Source organism: Mirounga leonina, unplaced genomic scaffold (genome assembly GCF_011800145.1).
Source record: "Mirounga leonina isolate KUSES-001 unplaced genomic scaffold, KU_Mleo_1.0 Mir_115, whole genome shotgun sequence".
Taxonomy (NCBI): Eukaryota; Metazoa; Chordata; class Mammalia; order Carnivora; family Phocidae; genus Mirounga; species Mirounga leonina.
The window spans coordinates 86319688-86332849 of record NW_023270268.1 but is presented as its reverse complement, the minus strand read 5'-3'; the positions used below and the strand labels follow the sequence as shown (position 1 = coordinate 86332849).

The 13162-nt window shown below is 43.2% G+C and overlaps 1 non-coding gene across 1 annotated transcript; it reads right to left on the bottom strand.

The window, feature by feature from the left end:
• Nucleotides 1–2005: 2005 nt before the first annotated feature.
• LOC118007194 lies at nucleotides 2006–2136 on the bottom strand. Its single transcript, XR_004678322.1, has one exon. It is a non-coding gene; the product is annotated as a small nucleolar RNA SNORA63 (small nucleolar RNA).
• Nucleotides 2137–13162: the final 11026 nt, after the last annotated feature.

Sequence of the window (13162 nt, the reverse complement as noted above, 5' to 3'; positions counted from 1 at the left end):
ATGATCCTGGAGTCCCGGGATCGAGTCCCGCATCGGGCTCCCTGCTCGGCAGGGAGCCTGCTTCTGCCTCTGACCCTCCCCCCTCTCATGTGCTCTCTCTCTCTCATTCTCTCTGTCTCAAATAAATAAATAAGATCTTTAAAAAAAAAAAAAAAGAAAGAAATCCGAGGCCGCGGTCTGACCTTCTCGCTCTCGGCCCGTCTCTCCTACCATTTTTTCCCCGGAAAGATCAGAGCGCCATAAATTAAAAACTTTCAGCAGTTCGAGTAACACATTCAGCAAAAGGTAGCAGGTGCAAGTTTTTGAGAGAAGTGAAGAAGTGAAGCGTTTGGCCGAAGCGGTGCTTGAAATCTCTTGCGTTTCATAAAGCCCTGGAGATCTCTATCATTTTCTACGAACATGAACATCTCTTACCGAATCTTCGGAACCCGCTTCCTTGACAAGAATTCACTATTGGTAACCTAACGGGAAATGCTCACTGGGTGTAGCAGGCTGTGTGGAAATTGGGGTTCTCTATGCAAAGTCTGGTCATCAGTTTTTCAAGGAGAGAAACTGATCTTTCTGCCGAAATACTTTGAGGCTGTGACACACAATTTGCTCTTCCTGCATTGCCTTCTCTGCCCCGCCCCCACTTGGCGTACTTCCCACTCATCCCTAAAATCACAAGTTATCATGTCCAAATGCTAATATCGCTTTGTTAATAAATCAGTTAAGACCTTTCTCGTAATACTTTACAATTATTTTTTTATATGTCTAGCTGCCCCAACTGGACTTTGGACTTTTTTAAGGCAAGGACCCCCTTTTTCCCCCTCTGACCAAACCTAGGACATTTACTCAAATTTCAAAAGGCATTTTATCAGTTTATCAAGGATTGTTCATGCTAAGCAAATTCTCAGGAAACATACTTTTTATTTTTTAAGATTTTATTTATTTATTCATAAGAGACAGAGAGAGAGGCAGAGGGAGAAGCAGGCTCCCCGCTGAGCAGGGAGCCTGATGTGGGGCTCGATCCCAGGACCCTGAGATCATGACCTGAGCCGAAGGCAGACGCTTAACCATCTGAGCCACCCAGGCGCCCAGGAAACATATTTTTAAATCAGAAGACTATTTTATTAATTCATCACAAGAGGGATGGATAGATACCTTCCCAGGGACAGATTTGTAATCATTATCATCTGCCCTTTTCCCAGTTTTGAGATACTGAAAAAACTAGGTCCTAGAGCCTTTAGGATATTCACTCTGGGCTGGTGACTTCGGTGTCTCATCCTGCAGTAAGAACAAGGAAAGGAGCTCAAGTTTTGACAAAGCATTCACTGAGGGGAGGCCATAGTGCTACGTGCTATTTCTGAAAAGAAAAAAAAAAGAAGAAGAAGAAGGAGAAGAAAACTAAAACAGAGTAGGAACATCTGTTTCCTCTTCATTCTGAGGGGGAGCAGAATACATGACCCCAAAATAGGCCACTTTGGCATGTGCATTATTTTGAGCTGAAAGCAATCAAAACCCAGAAGATTCAAGAAAATTACTTTTACCTCTCCCTTAACTACCTAAAAGAGTTTAGGGAGGCCTGGCCCAGAAAGACTACTACTACCAGAAATAACTTTTCATCTGAGTGACCCATGTGTATGGCAAGGCAAACATCTAATTATCAAACATCTGTTTTTATTGTCCTGGGAATTACCCTCCTCTCCTTTGAGGCCAGGGCCCCTATCCCATTTCCTAGCTCAGGATGGTGTAGAAGCTTCAATTGCCTGACATTTTCGTCCGTCTCATATTCTTTTTTTTTTTTTTTTAAAGATTTTATTTATTTATTTGACAGAGAGAGACACAGCGAGAGAGGGAATACAAGCAGGGGGAGTGGGAGAGGGAGAAGCAGACTCCCCGCTGAGCAGGGAGCCCAATGTGGGGCTCGATCCCAGGACCCTCGGATCATGACCTGAGCCGAAGGCAGACGCTTAATGACTGAGCCACCCAGGCGCCCCTCAAGTCAGTGTTTTACTTGGTAAACATGTCTGAGACCATGCATCCCTGGCTGCTAAGCACCATGGCGGATAGGGCTAGAAAGGTAACAGCTTTATTTTGAGCAGGGGGCAAAGACAAGGCAGCACTTTACAGCTACATTGTAACTAGATCCTGCATCTGTCCGTCTCATATTCTTATTGGGGCTCTATATGGGGCTATCCCATACCTACATAATTTATTTTTCTCCTATTAATCTGTCTTATGTCAATTTAATTAACAGACCAGCCAAAAGAATCTAGAAGGATAAAGGGAAAGTTGCCCCCCACCTTTTACAATTCACACCTCCTTTTTTGTGGAAAAAAAAATTCAAGACTGCCTTTGATATTAATTATAAGTTAGCTAGATATAACTTTGTCCCTATATTTTCTTAACCAACTGAGCCACCCAGGCGCCCCTCCCTATATTTTCTTAAGAGATAGCCTTGAAGAAACCAAATTTGGAAAAACAAAAGGGTGCTTGAATAGTCTAAAATCAGGGCAAAAAGGATTAGATGATCATTTCCCCTTCTTATATATACCTATAATACATGTTCATTGTGGGAAAATTAGAAAATAGTTATGAATAAAAATAATATAAAATCTCCATACTTCCACACCCAAAGATAAGCACTAACATTTAACATATATCCCTTCAAATATTATACATATATAATAAAAATAGAATCATACTATAATGTTATAATAATGTATTCACTTAATACAGCAAGAACACCTTTCCATGTGATTAAATATATTTCTACAGAATCTTCTTAAAGACTATACAGTTTTATTGTAAAAAATTACTATAATTTGGGACATCTGTCTGGCTCATTTGGAAGAGCATGCAACTCTTGATCTCAGGGCTATTAAGTTTGAGCCCCATGTCAGGTGTAGAGATTACTAAAAAAATAAATAAACGAAGAAAATTACTATATTTAATCTCCTAATCCTCTATGGTTATAATTTTTTAAGATTTTACTTTTTTAAAAGATTGTATTTATTTGAGACAGAGAGAGAGAGAACATGAGCAGGGGGAGAGGGGCAGAGGGAGAGGAAGAGGGAGAAGCAGACTCTCCACTGAGCAGGAGCCTGATGAGGGGCAGGGCTCTATCACAAGACCCTTGGATCATGAGCTGAGCCGAAGGCAGACGCTTAACCAACTGAGCCACCCAAGCACCCCAAGATTTTATTTTTAAGTAATCTCTACACCCAGCATGGGCCTCAAACTTGCAACCCTGAGATCAAGAGTTGCATGCTCCACTGACTGAGCCAGCCAGGCGTCCTTCTATAGTTAAAATTTAAATTGTTCTCAAACTTTACTTTTAGAAACAAAACTGCAGGGTGCCTGGGTGGCTCAGTCGTTAAGCGTCTGCCTTCGGCTCAGGTTATGATCCCAGGGTCCTGGGATCGAGTCCCACATCGGGCTCCCTGCTCGGCAGGAAGCCTGCTTCTCCCTCTCCCACTCCTCCTGCTTGTGTTCCTGCTCTCACTATCTCTCTCTCTGTCAAATAAATAAATAAAAATCTTTAAAAAAAAACAAAAACAAAACTGCAATGACCATCCCTCTACATAACATCTTTGTGTACCTGACCTGTTAGTTCCTTAAGCTAAATAGGAATTGGGAGATTTTTATCTAAGCTTTGATAGTGCCTGAGGAATTATTTCTGCTCTATTATATAATACCATATTTCTCAAAAATTATTATTTGTATCCACTAGATAATATGTCTCACCCTTGGGCCTGCCAAAAGCTAACACTCTTTTTGATAAAGAGACAATAACTAGTCTTTAAAAAGCCCGGGGTAGGGGTGCCTGGGTGGCTCAGTCGTTAAGCTTCTACCTTCGGCTTCGGTCATGTCCCAGGGTCCTGGGATCGAGCCCCACATTGAGCCCCACAGCAAGCCCCACAGCAAGCCCCACATGGGGCTCCCTGCTCGGTGGAGAGCCTGCTTCTCCCTCTCCCACGCCCTCTGCTTGTGTTCCCTCTCTCACTGTGTCTCTCTCTGTCAAATGAATAAAATCTTTAATAAATAAATAAACAAATAGCCCAGGGTAGGAGAAGAGGTGGTATCTGCAACTTCTTGTCCATCTTTTGGACAACCTGCCATGTAGTGTTGTTGTAGTTTTTTTTAATTCAAGCATTTTTTAATTTTTATCTTATTTTATTTTATTTTTAAGTAAGCTCTTTGCCCAACATAGGGCTTGAACGTATGACCCTGAGATCAAGAGTCACATGTTCTACCGACTGAGCCAGCCAGGCACCCCCACCCTGCAGTTTTTTTATATATGTGGCACTTCAACATACATTTTCATGATGCCTCTTGCAAGACAAGCATTATTTTCCCCATTTCACAGGGGATGAAGCAGGTTTGGTAACATCTGACAAGGTCACACAGCCATCAAATAAAGGGAAGAGCTGAGATTCAAACCCAAATTTATAGAACATCAGAATCCATGCATTTGGGCCATGCTGCTTTGCATGAAGGAGAGGAAGAAGAGAGACTCTTCTGGAAAAGGAGGAAAATAATTGGCAGAAATTGAGGTTTGAGTCCTCACCTGATAATCTAGAGGTAGAAGTATATTTCCTTGGAAGATAAAGGCAAAGTTACTCTAGTCCAGCTAAAGTCTGGGAAAATCCAATGCTAACTCTATAGACATTTTAGATACAGATGCTCCCTATTTTTCAGATTCAGATAGAGTAAGGATATCCACCCCCCCACACACACACACACCCCTTACTGAAGGAGGGCTTGAGGTTATTTGCTCCAGAGTGAATGGGAAAGTTCTCAGGAGGAGGGATGACTAGCCAGGCTGGCTTTAAGGATGAGTCAACCTCTGTGGGGGACATACTCCCCACCTCATCCAGCCAGAGGAACTTCAGTCTCGTATCTGAATAGCATGATGTACGTTTCCACTTTGTTATGAATTTAACAAATATGTATTGAGCTCCTGTGTTAGCCTAAGAACACCACGAAACACCTGTTCTCTGCACCTCACCATCCAGGTTCTGTTATCCCCTCCCCAGGATTCTACTGCTATCTTGCTGGCCACCCATGTCTCTGAAAGTCATGTTCTTCTCCTTCCTCCAAAATTACAACCTTCTTCTCCTTCAACCTTGACCAGCAACCAGCCCCAGCCCCAGCCCCACCTCATCTCTCATTTTAGTGTCAGTGTAGATGACATCTGTCCTTGTTCACAGTGTAATATCTAATTTGCCCCCTTCCCACTAATATTACCTTCTTCCTTTCTGGCAAATTCCCCATTGTGTGAGGCCTCCTTTGACGACCAAGTCTTAGTATGTTCCTTTAATTGCAGCCTCTCACTGCAACTGAAGAGCTCAGATCCTTCTTTTATTACCCATGGGTAAATTATTTCAATTCAGCCATTCAGACCCTGAAAGTCCCAGAACTTTGAATCTTGGGTCAGAGGAGATGTTGGAGATTAGAGCCATCATCGGGCCAATATGGCCCCCAAGCTGTGAATTTCCTGTAGGCTCTGTGCCAAGACTCCAGAGCTACCCTGATTCTACAACTTTCTAGATCACCTGCCTTAATTCTTTGAGTTTCGGATATCCTTCCAGGATTTTCTCTATTTGCTCGATGTGACTAGTGTTGGTTTCTGTTCTATGCAGCACAGAGCCGTGACTGACGTAGCGAAGCTCCAATCTATTCAACTAAACATGCAATAAATATTTATTAGACACCTGCCCAGGCAATCTCATTGTCTGCCAAGGTGATCATCTAAACTGATTCATGGCTGTTTGCCCATGGAGAAGACTGGAATATACATGCAAAACCTGCAGAATCATACCCTAAACCACTATGGCTTGAGAAACTTCCAGAAAATTCTACAGCAAGTGGGGCACTAGAATCTTCCACAGCTAAAAATCATGAAAATATTTCTCCCCATGGCACCAGACTGGCTCAGTCAGTAAAGCATGTGACTCTTGATTTCGGGGTTGTAAATTCGAGTCCCACATTGGATGTAGAGATTATTCAAAAATAAAATCTTGAAAAAAAAAATACTTCTCCCCTCTCAGATAATTTAAATGCACTTTGATAAAGGTCTTCTGAAGCAAGTAGTTGTTTACAAGTAGCAAACAGAAACCAGATAGGCTGGGAGGGAGCCCTGTGGCAGGTCATTGGCCAAGGCATTTTGGCGTGAGTCTTGTGGTGCCCATCAGCTAATATCCTACATATGAGTAACAGCCTATCTACAGGGTAAATAGGATATTTTGCAAGCTCAGAAGAGCCTGGCAAATGACTCTAGAAATGGAAGGTTTTCTTTGATATTCATAAGCTATCAGACCACCTGATCTTTGAAAACTAGGGCTGCCTAAAATGCTGCGTACAGAAGAAAACAAGCAAACACATAATAACCAGCTGCATTTTTACTTATTAAAGCCAGTCAGGCTCCTGGCCTCCTGCCCACTGTAGCTCCCCCTCCAGCCTCCGCAGACACCTCCTCATACCTGAATTCTCCTCAAAACTGCAGGGGAGAGGGTAGGGGAGAATGGGTGCAATGGGACTGTGGCCAGTGCTGCCTCCTCAGCATCCCTTCCACAAAGCCAGCATGGGCCCTTCTCTCCTCTCCCCTCCTCGGTGGGCTTGGTACCGTGAGGACCCAGCTTGGTCCCTGTGTGCCAATCAATTCCTCCAGAGAGAGGAGGCAGCCCTTGGGAGAGGCCAGCAGCAGGCAGTCACCGTGTCCCTTTCTGCAGCCACGCCTAGCTGATGGGTCAGAGCAGGCGGCTCTGAGCCACCTCACCCTACTCGCCCCTCCCCTTGGTTAGGTAGGAAAAGTGCGGAAGCCGCAAAGTTCTGAGTCAGCTGATTAACTCCAGAAACCACCAACTTCAGCCACCGGCCCTGAGGTGAATGGGGAATGGAGGGCTTTTTTCCACTCTTGGGATTTTCCCTTTGTAAATAACCCAAAACTGGAGATCACAAGTGAGGTATTACCTCAGAGGTCCTCTTATCCAATGCCCTCATTTTCCTGATAAGGACAGTGAAGCTCAGCAAAGTTAGTTACCTTGCCCACAGTTACTACCAACAACTGGTTAGTAGCAGAGCAGTGGTCAGGACAGAGCTCTTGCCCCAAACTTGGACTGAGGGTGTTAAAAACAAAACTCAGCTGAGTAAATCTAAAGATCAAATTGGCTTTATTCAATGATTCATGAATCGGGCAGCATCCCATCTAGCAAACAGAAAGGGGCTCCAAAGAGCTACACGAAATGGAAAGCTTCTAGAGGCAGAAAGAGGAAGACAGGTGTATTATTTCAGGCAAGGTCACCTCCCTTTGGGGGAAAGGTGGGGGTCTTTCAGGCAGATTACCTACTACTGCTGACCAGGAAATTCCAGTTTGACTGGTTAAAGGTCACATTCCTGGGAGAGACTAAACTGCAATTAGGTTAGGTACAAAGTCTTGGTTTGCTGATACGGACAAGTGACTCCATTTGGGGCCTGTTGTGTTTTTTGTTTTTTTTTTTTAAGATTTTATTTATTTATTTGAGAGAGAGAGAGAACACAAGCAGGCAGAGTGGCAGGCAAAGGAGGAGGAGAAGCAGGCTCACCACTGAGCAGGGAGCCCGATGCAGAGCTCGATCCCAGGACCCTGGGATCATGACCTGAGCTGAAGGCAGGCGCTTAACTGACTGAGACCCCCAGGCGTCCAAGGGGTGCCTGTTTTTTAATAAGAGGCCCAGAGTACCTGACTCAGCTTCTTCTGAAGGCTAGCGGAGCTCATCAAAGAAGGCATTTCCTTCTGGAGGAAATGTGGAAGGAGGAGTTTTTCTTTTCCACTTGAGTAGGGGTGAGGTGGCTGGGGACATGGCCAAGCAGCCTGCTGCCATGTTCGATCATCCTGAGTGACGGCATGGAGCACCTACCCAGTCCCTGAACAGAGGCTCAAGGAGAGTGCTAATGAGGGCCCTGAGGGCGGGTGCAGAATCCTGTTTGCGATTACAGGGAAAACTGGGCTGGGTGTTGACTGCTGGGCAGGAGATTGCCTGGCAGGGAAGCCAGAAGAGCTTTCTACTATGGCTCTAGGGGCTGGAAAGGGCAAGTCTCGTTCAGAGAACTGGGAGGAGTTCAGTGTGGAGAAACGCAGGCTTCTGGGAGAAGAGGATGGGGTGGTAAGTCTAGATGGGGAGACTGGATATAATGAGTTTTGTAAACCTGACTATGGAGTCTGGATTTTATCCCATGGGAAATCAGGAGCCACCAGAGGTTTTTTTTTGTTTTTTTGTTTTAAGATTTTATTCATTCATTTGAGAGAGAGAAAGCACAAGCAGGGGGAGAGGCAGAGGGAGAGGGAGAAGCAGACTCCCTGCTGAGCAGGGAGCCCGATGTGGGGCTCGATCCCAGAACCCTGAGACCATGAACCAAGCCAAAGGCGGATGCCCAACCATCTGAGCCACCCAGGCGCCCCCATCCACCAGAGGTTTTTAAGGAGGGGAGATTTTTACAGATTACTAGGACTGTACTGTAGAGGATAGAACACTAGTTTGGACAAGAACTGATGAGGGCCATTCCTAAGGCAGAGTTGGTAGGACTTGTCACATTGGACACTAGAGGTAAGAAAGAAGGAGTCTCAGAGATTGGCAGGCCTCTGGCTTGAGCAAAAGTTCTTATTCTCTGATGGTTTCTTTTTCATAGATACCCATCAATACCTGTTCACGTTTTATGTACGCAATATCGTTTTGAATCTCCAAGGTAACTGGCCAGAACCTTTTACCTCTTTGCTTTTTTCCCCTGTTTGTTATTCCTGTTTCCTCCTAGGTCATTGTTTTTAAGTTTGTTGTTTTCTCTTTGGAGCCTTCTGAAGCTGTCTGATGATCTTTAGTTATTCATTAATATTTCAGTAATTTAAATCTAGAATTTTGGTGGGGTTTTTTTTCCTTAATATTTTTATTTATTTATTTGAGAGAGAGAGAGAGAGTGTGTGTGTGAGTGAGCTGGGAGAGAAGCAGAGGGAGAGAGAATCTCAAGCAGACTCCGCACTGAGTGCATAGCCTGACGTGGGGCTCGATTTTACAACCCTGAGACTGTGACCTGAGCCAAAATCAAGAGTCAGACACTCAACTGACTGAGCCTCCCAGGCACTACTTAAATTTAGGATTTTGAAAAAGCTCTGTACATGTGGGCAGGCTCTGTCGACCGGCACACTTTGTTAAGGCTGAGATAATGGGAGTTAGATATTCCTCGGGAGTGACCAGCTTTCATTCCTACTTCTCCTTCCCTTCCTTACAGTGTCCTGAATTTGTTCCTTGATTTTCCACCAACTTACTCTATGCAGCCCAGGTGCTTCAGGGGAGATTCACTCCACCCCCAGATCCGGTGTGGACCTATAGATACTTTCACGAGAAACACACATATGACTCCCCAAAGCCTTAAAACCTAACAGTGACTCTTACCGAAAGTCTCTTGAGATAGTAAATGAGGAATTATGTTAAATTATATTAAAACTTGCTAAAAATTCTCTTTACATATCTACATCTCCCCAGTGTCCTACTCCTTGAAGCAACTGCTCCCCTTTTTTTCCCCTCGCCCCCTTCCCTCAAAACTCCCTGCTCATTCAGGTTTCCCCCTTTACTCCCCACCTCCAGATCTTTTCTTTCCTTCTCAGGATGGCTCTAAGATCTTTCTTGTGCAGAGAAATCTTTTGCTTCTCTCATCTTCTTCAATCGACATCTCTGCTCATAACCTTGCTCTGAACAACAAAGAGCCCCCCTTAAAGCAGGGCACAGAGGAAAAGGAAGGGAAGATCTAGTAGTGAGAGCACTTTGAGTTCTGGTGTTTTAGTATCTGCCACACATACGCATGTGCATTTACATGAAATGGATAGAAAGAGGGACTGGAAGGCTACCCAGCACACCATTAATGATTTGGGCAAGGAAAGTGAAGGCAAAAATCCAAGGGGAGCGCTCCTTTATAAACTCCTGTGATTTGAATCTTACAAAGGGAAATAAATTCAAGTACTGCTTCAGTAATTTTTACTAAAGTATGGAAAGTCACCCTTTGGTACCCTTCCAAGTGGAATGGGGGTCAGCGGGAGGAAAGTTCTTTTTCGATATACACATCCCTATCATTTGAAATGTTACAATGAGCATCAGTTACTTTTACAATGAAAAAAACTAGCTATTTGAAAGGAAAAAGCAATTACGATATTATGTAATAAGCATAGAAACACAGAGGAGGAGCCCTCATCCAAACAGGGATGGTAGTGAGAGAAGGAAGAGGGAAGAATTTACCTGGGTCAAGAGGTGGAATGCGTGGGGGGTTAAAGGCCACAGAAGCACTGTGGAGAGAAGCACTAAGGCATGAAACATCTATTTTGGGCAAACATGACATTATCATGTCCTGGAGTACGAGGGTGAGTCATACTGGAAAATGGTGGAGAGGTGGGTAGGGGCAGAAAAGGAATGGCAGGAAATGATCCATTTAAGCTCAGCCATCAGGCATGGTCCAGGCTCGCTGGTTATCAGTTATAATAACTGAATTATATAGGACACATCTCTCCTTTTGGCCTCGGAATTCATATTCAGCTGTACACTTCAATTCACCTCCACTTCTTAATTTTATTTAAAAATTTTGGGACACCTGGATGGCTCAGTCGGTTAAGTGTCTGCCTTCGGCTCGGGTCATGATCCCAGGGTCATGGAATCGAGTCCCACATCCGGCTGTCTGCTCAGCAGGGAGCCTGCTTCTCTCTCTGCCTGCCACTCCCTGTGCTTGTATGCTTTCTCCCTCTCTCTCTGACAAATAAAATCTTTAAAAAATAATAAAAATAAATAAAAATTTTGAAAAATTATGGGCGCCTGAGTGGTTCAGTCAGCTGAGTGTCTGACTCTTGATTTAGGCTCAGGTCATGATCTCAGGTTCATGAGATGGAGCCCTATTCGGGTGCTGGTGCAGAGCCTGCTTAAGATTCTCTCTCTCCCTCTCCTTTTGACCCTCTCCCCCCCAAAATTGAAAAATTAATACATGTACTTAGTACAGAAATTAAGCAGCACAAACAGGTATACAGTAAAAAGTAAGTCAGCCTTCAGCTTCTCATCTCTAGTCCCTTGCTTTCCTACCTTGAATCAGCCATGATAGGATTTTTCCAGAATTAGAATTACTTGTTTTTAGAAGTGTTTCAGCCTGATATCTGGGCTGCACTGTATCATCCCAAATTGGAATAAGCTACATACAACATAGGCTATCTAAATGTCTTGAGCTCAGCAGAATGGGTCTAAAGGGAATAAGTATAACTTTCCCCAAAGCTCACCTAAACAGAAAATTTAGTTTCAAATGTTTAAGAGAAATATGCTTATTTTTAACAGTAAACTTGATTAAAATGATAAAATGTTAAAAATTCTTGGGCGCCTGGGTGGCTCAGTTGGTTAAGCGACTGCCTTCGGCTCAGGTCATGATCCCGGAGTCCCGGGATTGAGTCCCACATCAGGCTCCCTGCTCGGCGGGGAGTCTGCTTCTCCCTCTGACCCTACCCCTTCTTGTGCTCTCTCTCTCACTCTCTCTCTCAAATAAATAAATAAAATTAAAAAAAAAAGTTCTTATGGGCCAGACCTCACAGCTAAGAGCTTGCCCAAAGTAATGAAGCAAAGATTGAAACCCAAGATTCCTGACTCCCTGCTTAAGTACTCACTCTTTTATTGTACTTCAGGGTAATTCCAAAAACCAGAACAATCGGAAAGTAACTGTGAGGTACCTGGGTGGCTCAGTTGGTTAAATGTTCCACTCTTGATTTTGGCTCAGGGCTCAGGTCATCTCAGGGCTGTGAAATCAAGCCCTCAGGCTCCGCGCTCAGTAGGGATTCTGCTTCTCTCCTCTTCCTTTGTCTCTACCCCAGCTCTCCAGTGCTCTCTCTAAAATAAATAAGTGAATCTTAAGGAAAAAAAAGAGAGTAACTGTTATAACAACTGTGAATGGAAATAAAAATCTCAAGTTACCTCTGCTTTTAAATAGCCAAGGGAACATGAATACCCTAGCTCTGAGCCCTGTTTAACTAGAATCTTAATATAACAAAAGTAAAGTTTTTCAAAGAGTACATTCTGTATGATTCCATTGTATGAAGTCCAAGATAAGCAAAACTAACATTCTATGATAGAAATGAGAACAGTTACCTCTGGGATGGTGGTAGATTTGACTACAGAGGGGCCTGAGGGAACTTTCTGAGTTAAGGAAAAAGTTCTATATCTTGATTTGACGTGGGTATTACATGGGTATATATGATTGTCAAAACTCACTGAATTGTACACTGAAGGTACATATACTTTATTGTTGATAAATTAAGCTTTGATCAAAGAGAATTTGAATGAAATGAAATTCCTTTGAAAATTAAGTGAAAGTTGCTCACTCTGAGATGCGATTTTGGCCTAAGGCAGAGCCAACCAGTCCTCTACTTTAGTCCTTTGAATATGTTTGTGATTGACTGAGTGATTCACCAGTGATTCATTATGCACCAAAGGAAGGAAAGGGCTCAATAAATTTGGAGACTTGGAACATTTCTGTGTCATTTCTTCCGCATGTCTGGGCTTTGCAGGAATTCATCAAGCTTTTACCAGTGATCTGCTCTCACAGTTGGCACGCTAATACTTTATATATTTGAGAGATGATTTGCAGTTAAAGCGTTTATCCATCCATCATCATGCTGAGCTTCAAAACACCTTATATAAGGTAGGTAAAATAGGTATTATTATTCATTTTACAGTTTGTGAAAGTAAGGTTCAGAAAAGTTAAATAATTTGCCCAAGATCCCACAGCTATTTTTTTTTTACTTCAAAATACTGTTTGTTTTCTTTTCCACAGCTATTAAAAGAGTTGAAATGTCAATTCAGGTTCAAGGAATTTGAAATTATATATGTAGAATTTTTTCCACTATTTTTTTCAGAAAAATCCAGGTCTCTCAGAGTGAGAACATGGTTCAGAATGACAGCACTGGAGAATACTGTGACTTCCAGGAACACAGTGAATTGAACATCATAATGTAGGGCCAGAACTAGGATAAGGCAAGCAAAGTACTTAGGGCACACAATTTAAGAAGATGCTCTCTCAGGTTCAGGCAAGTGCCAATCCTGCATGGTTGTTAACATTACCTTGTTATTACTGATTTAAATATAAGGAAACTGAGTCTTAGAGCTAGGTCAGATGACTTGACTATTGT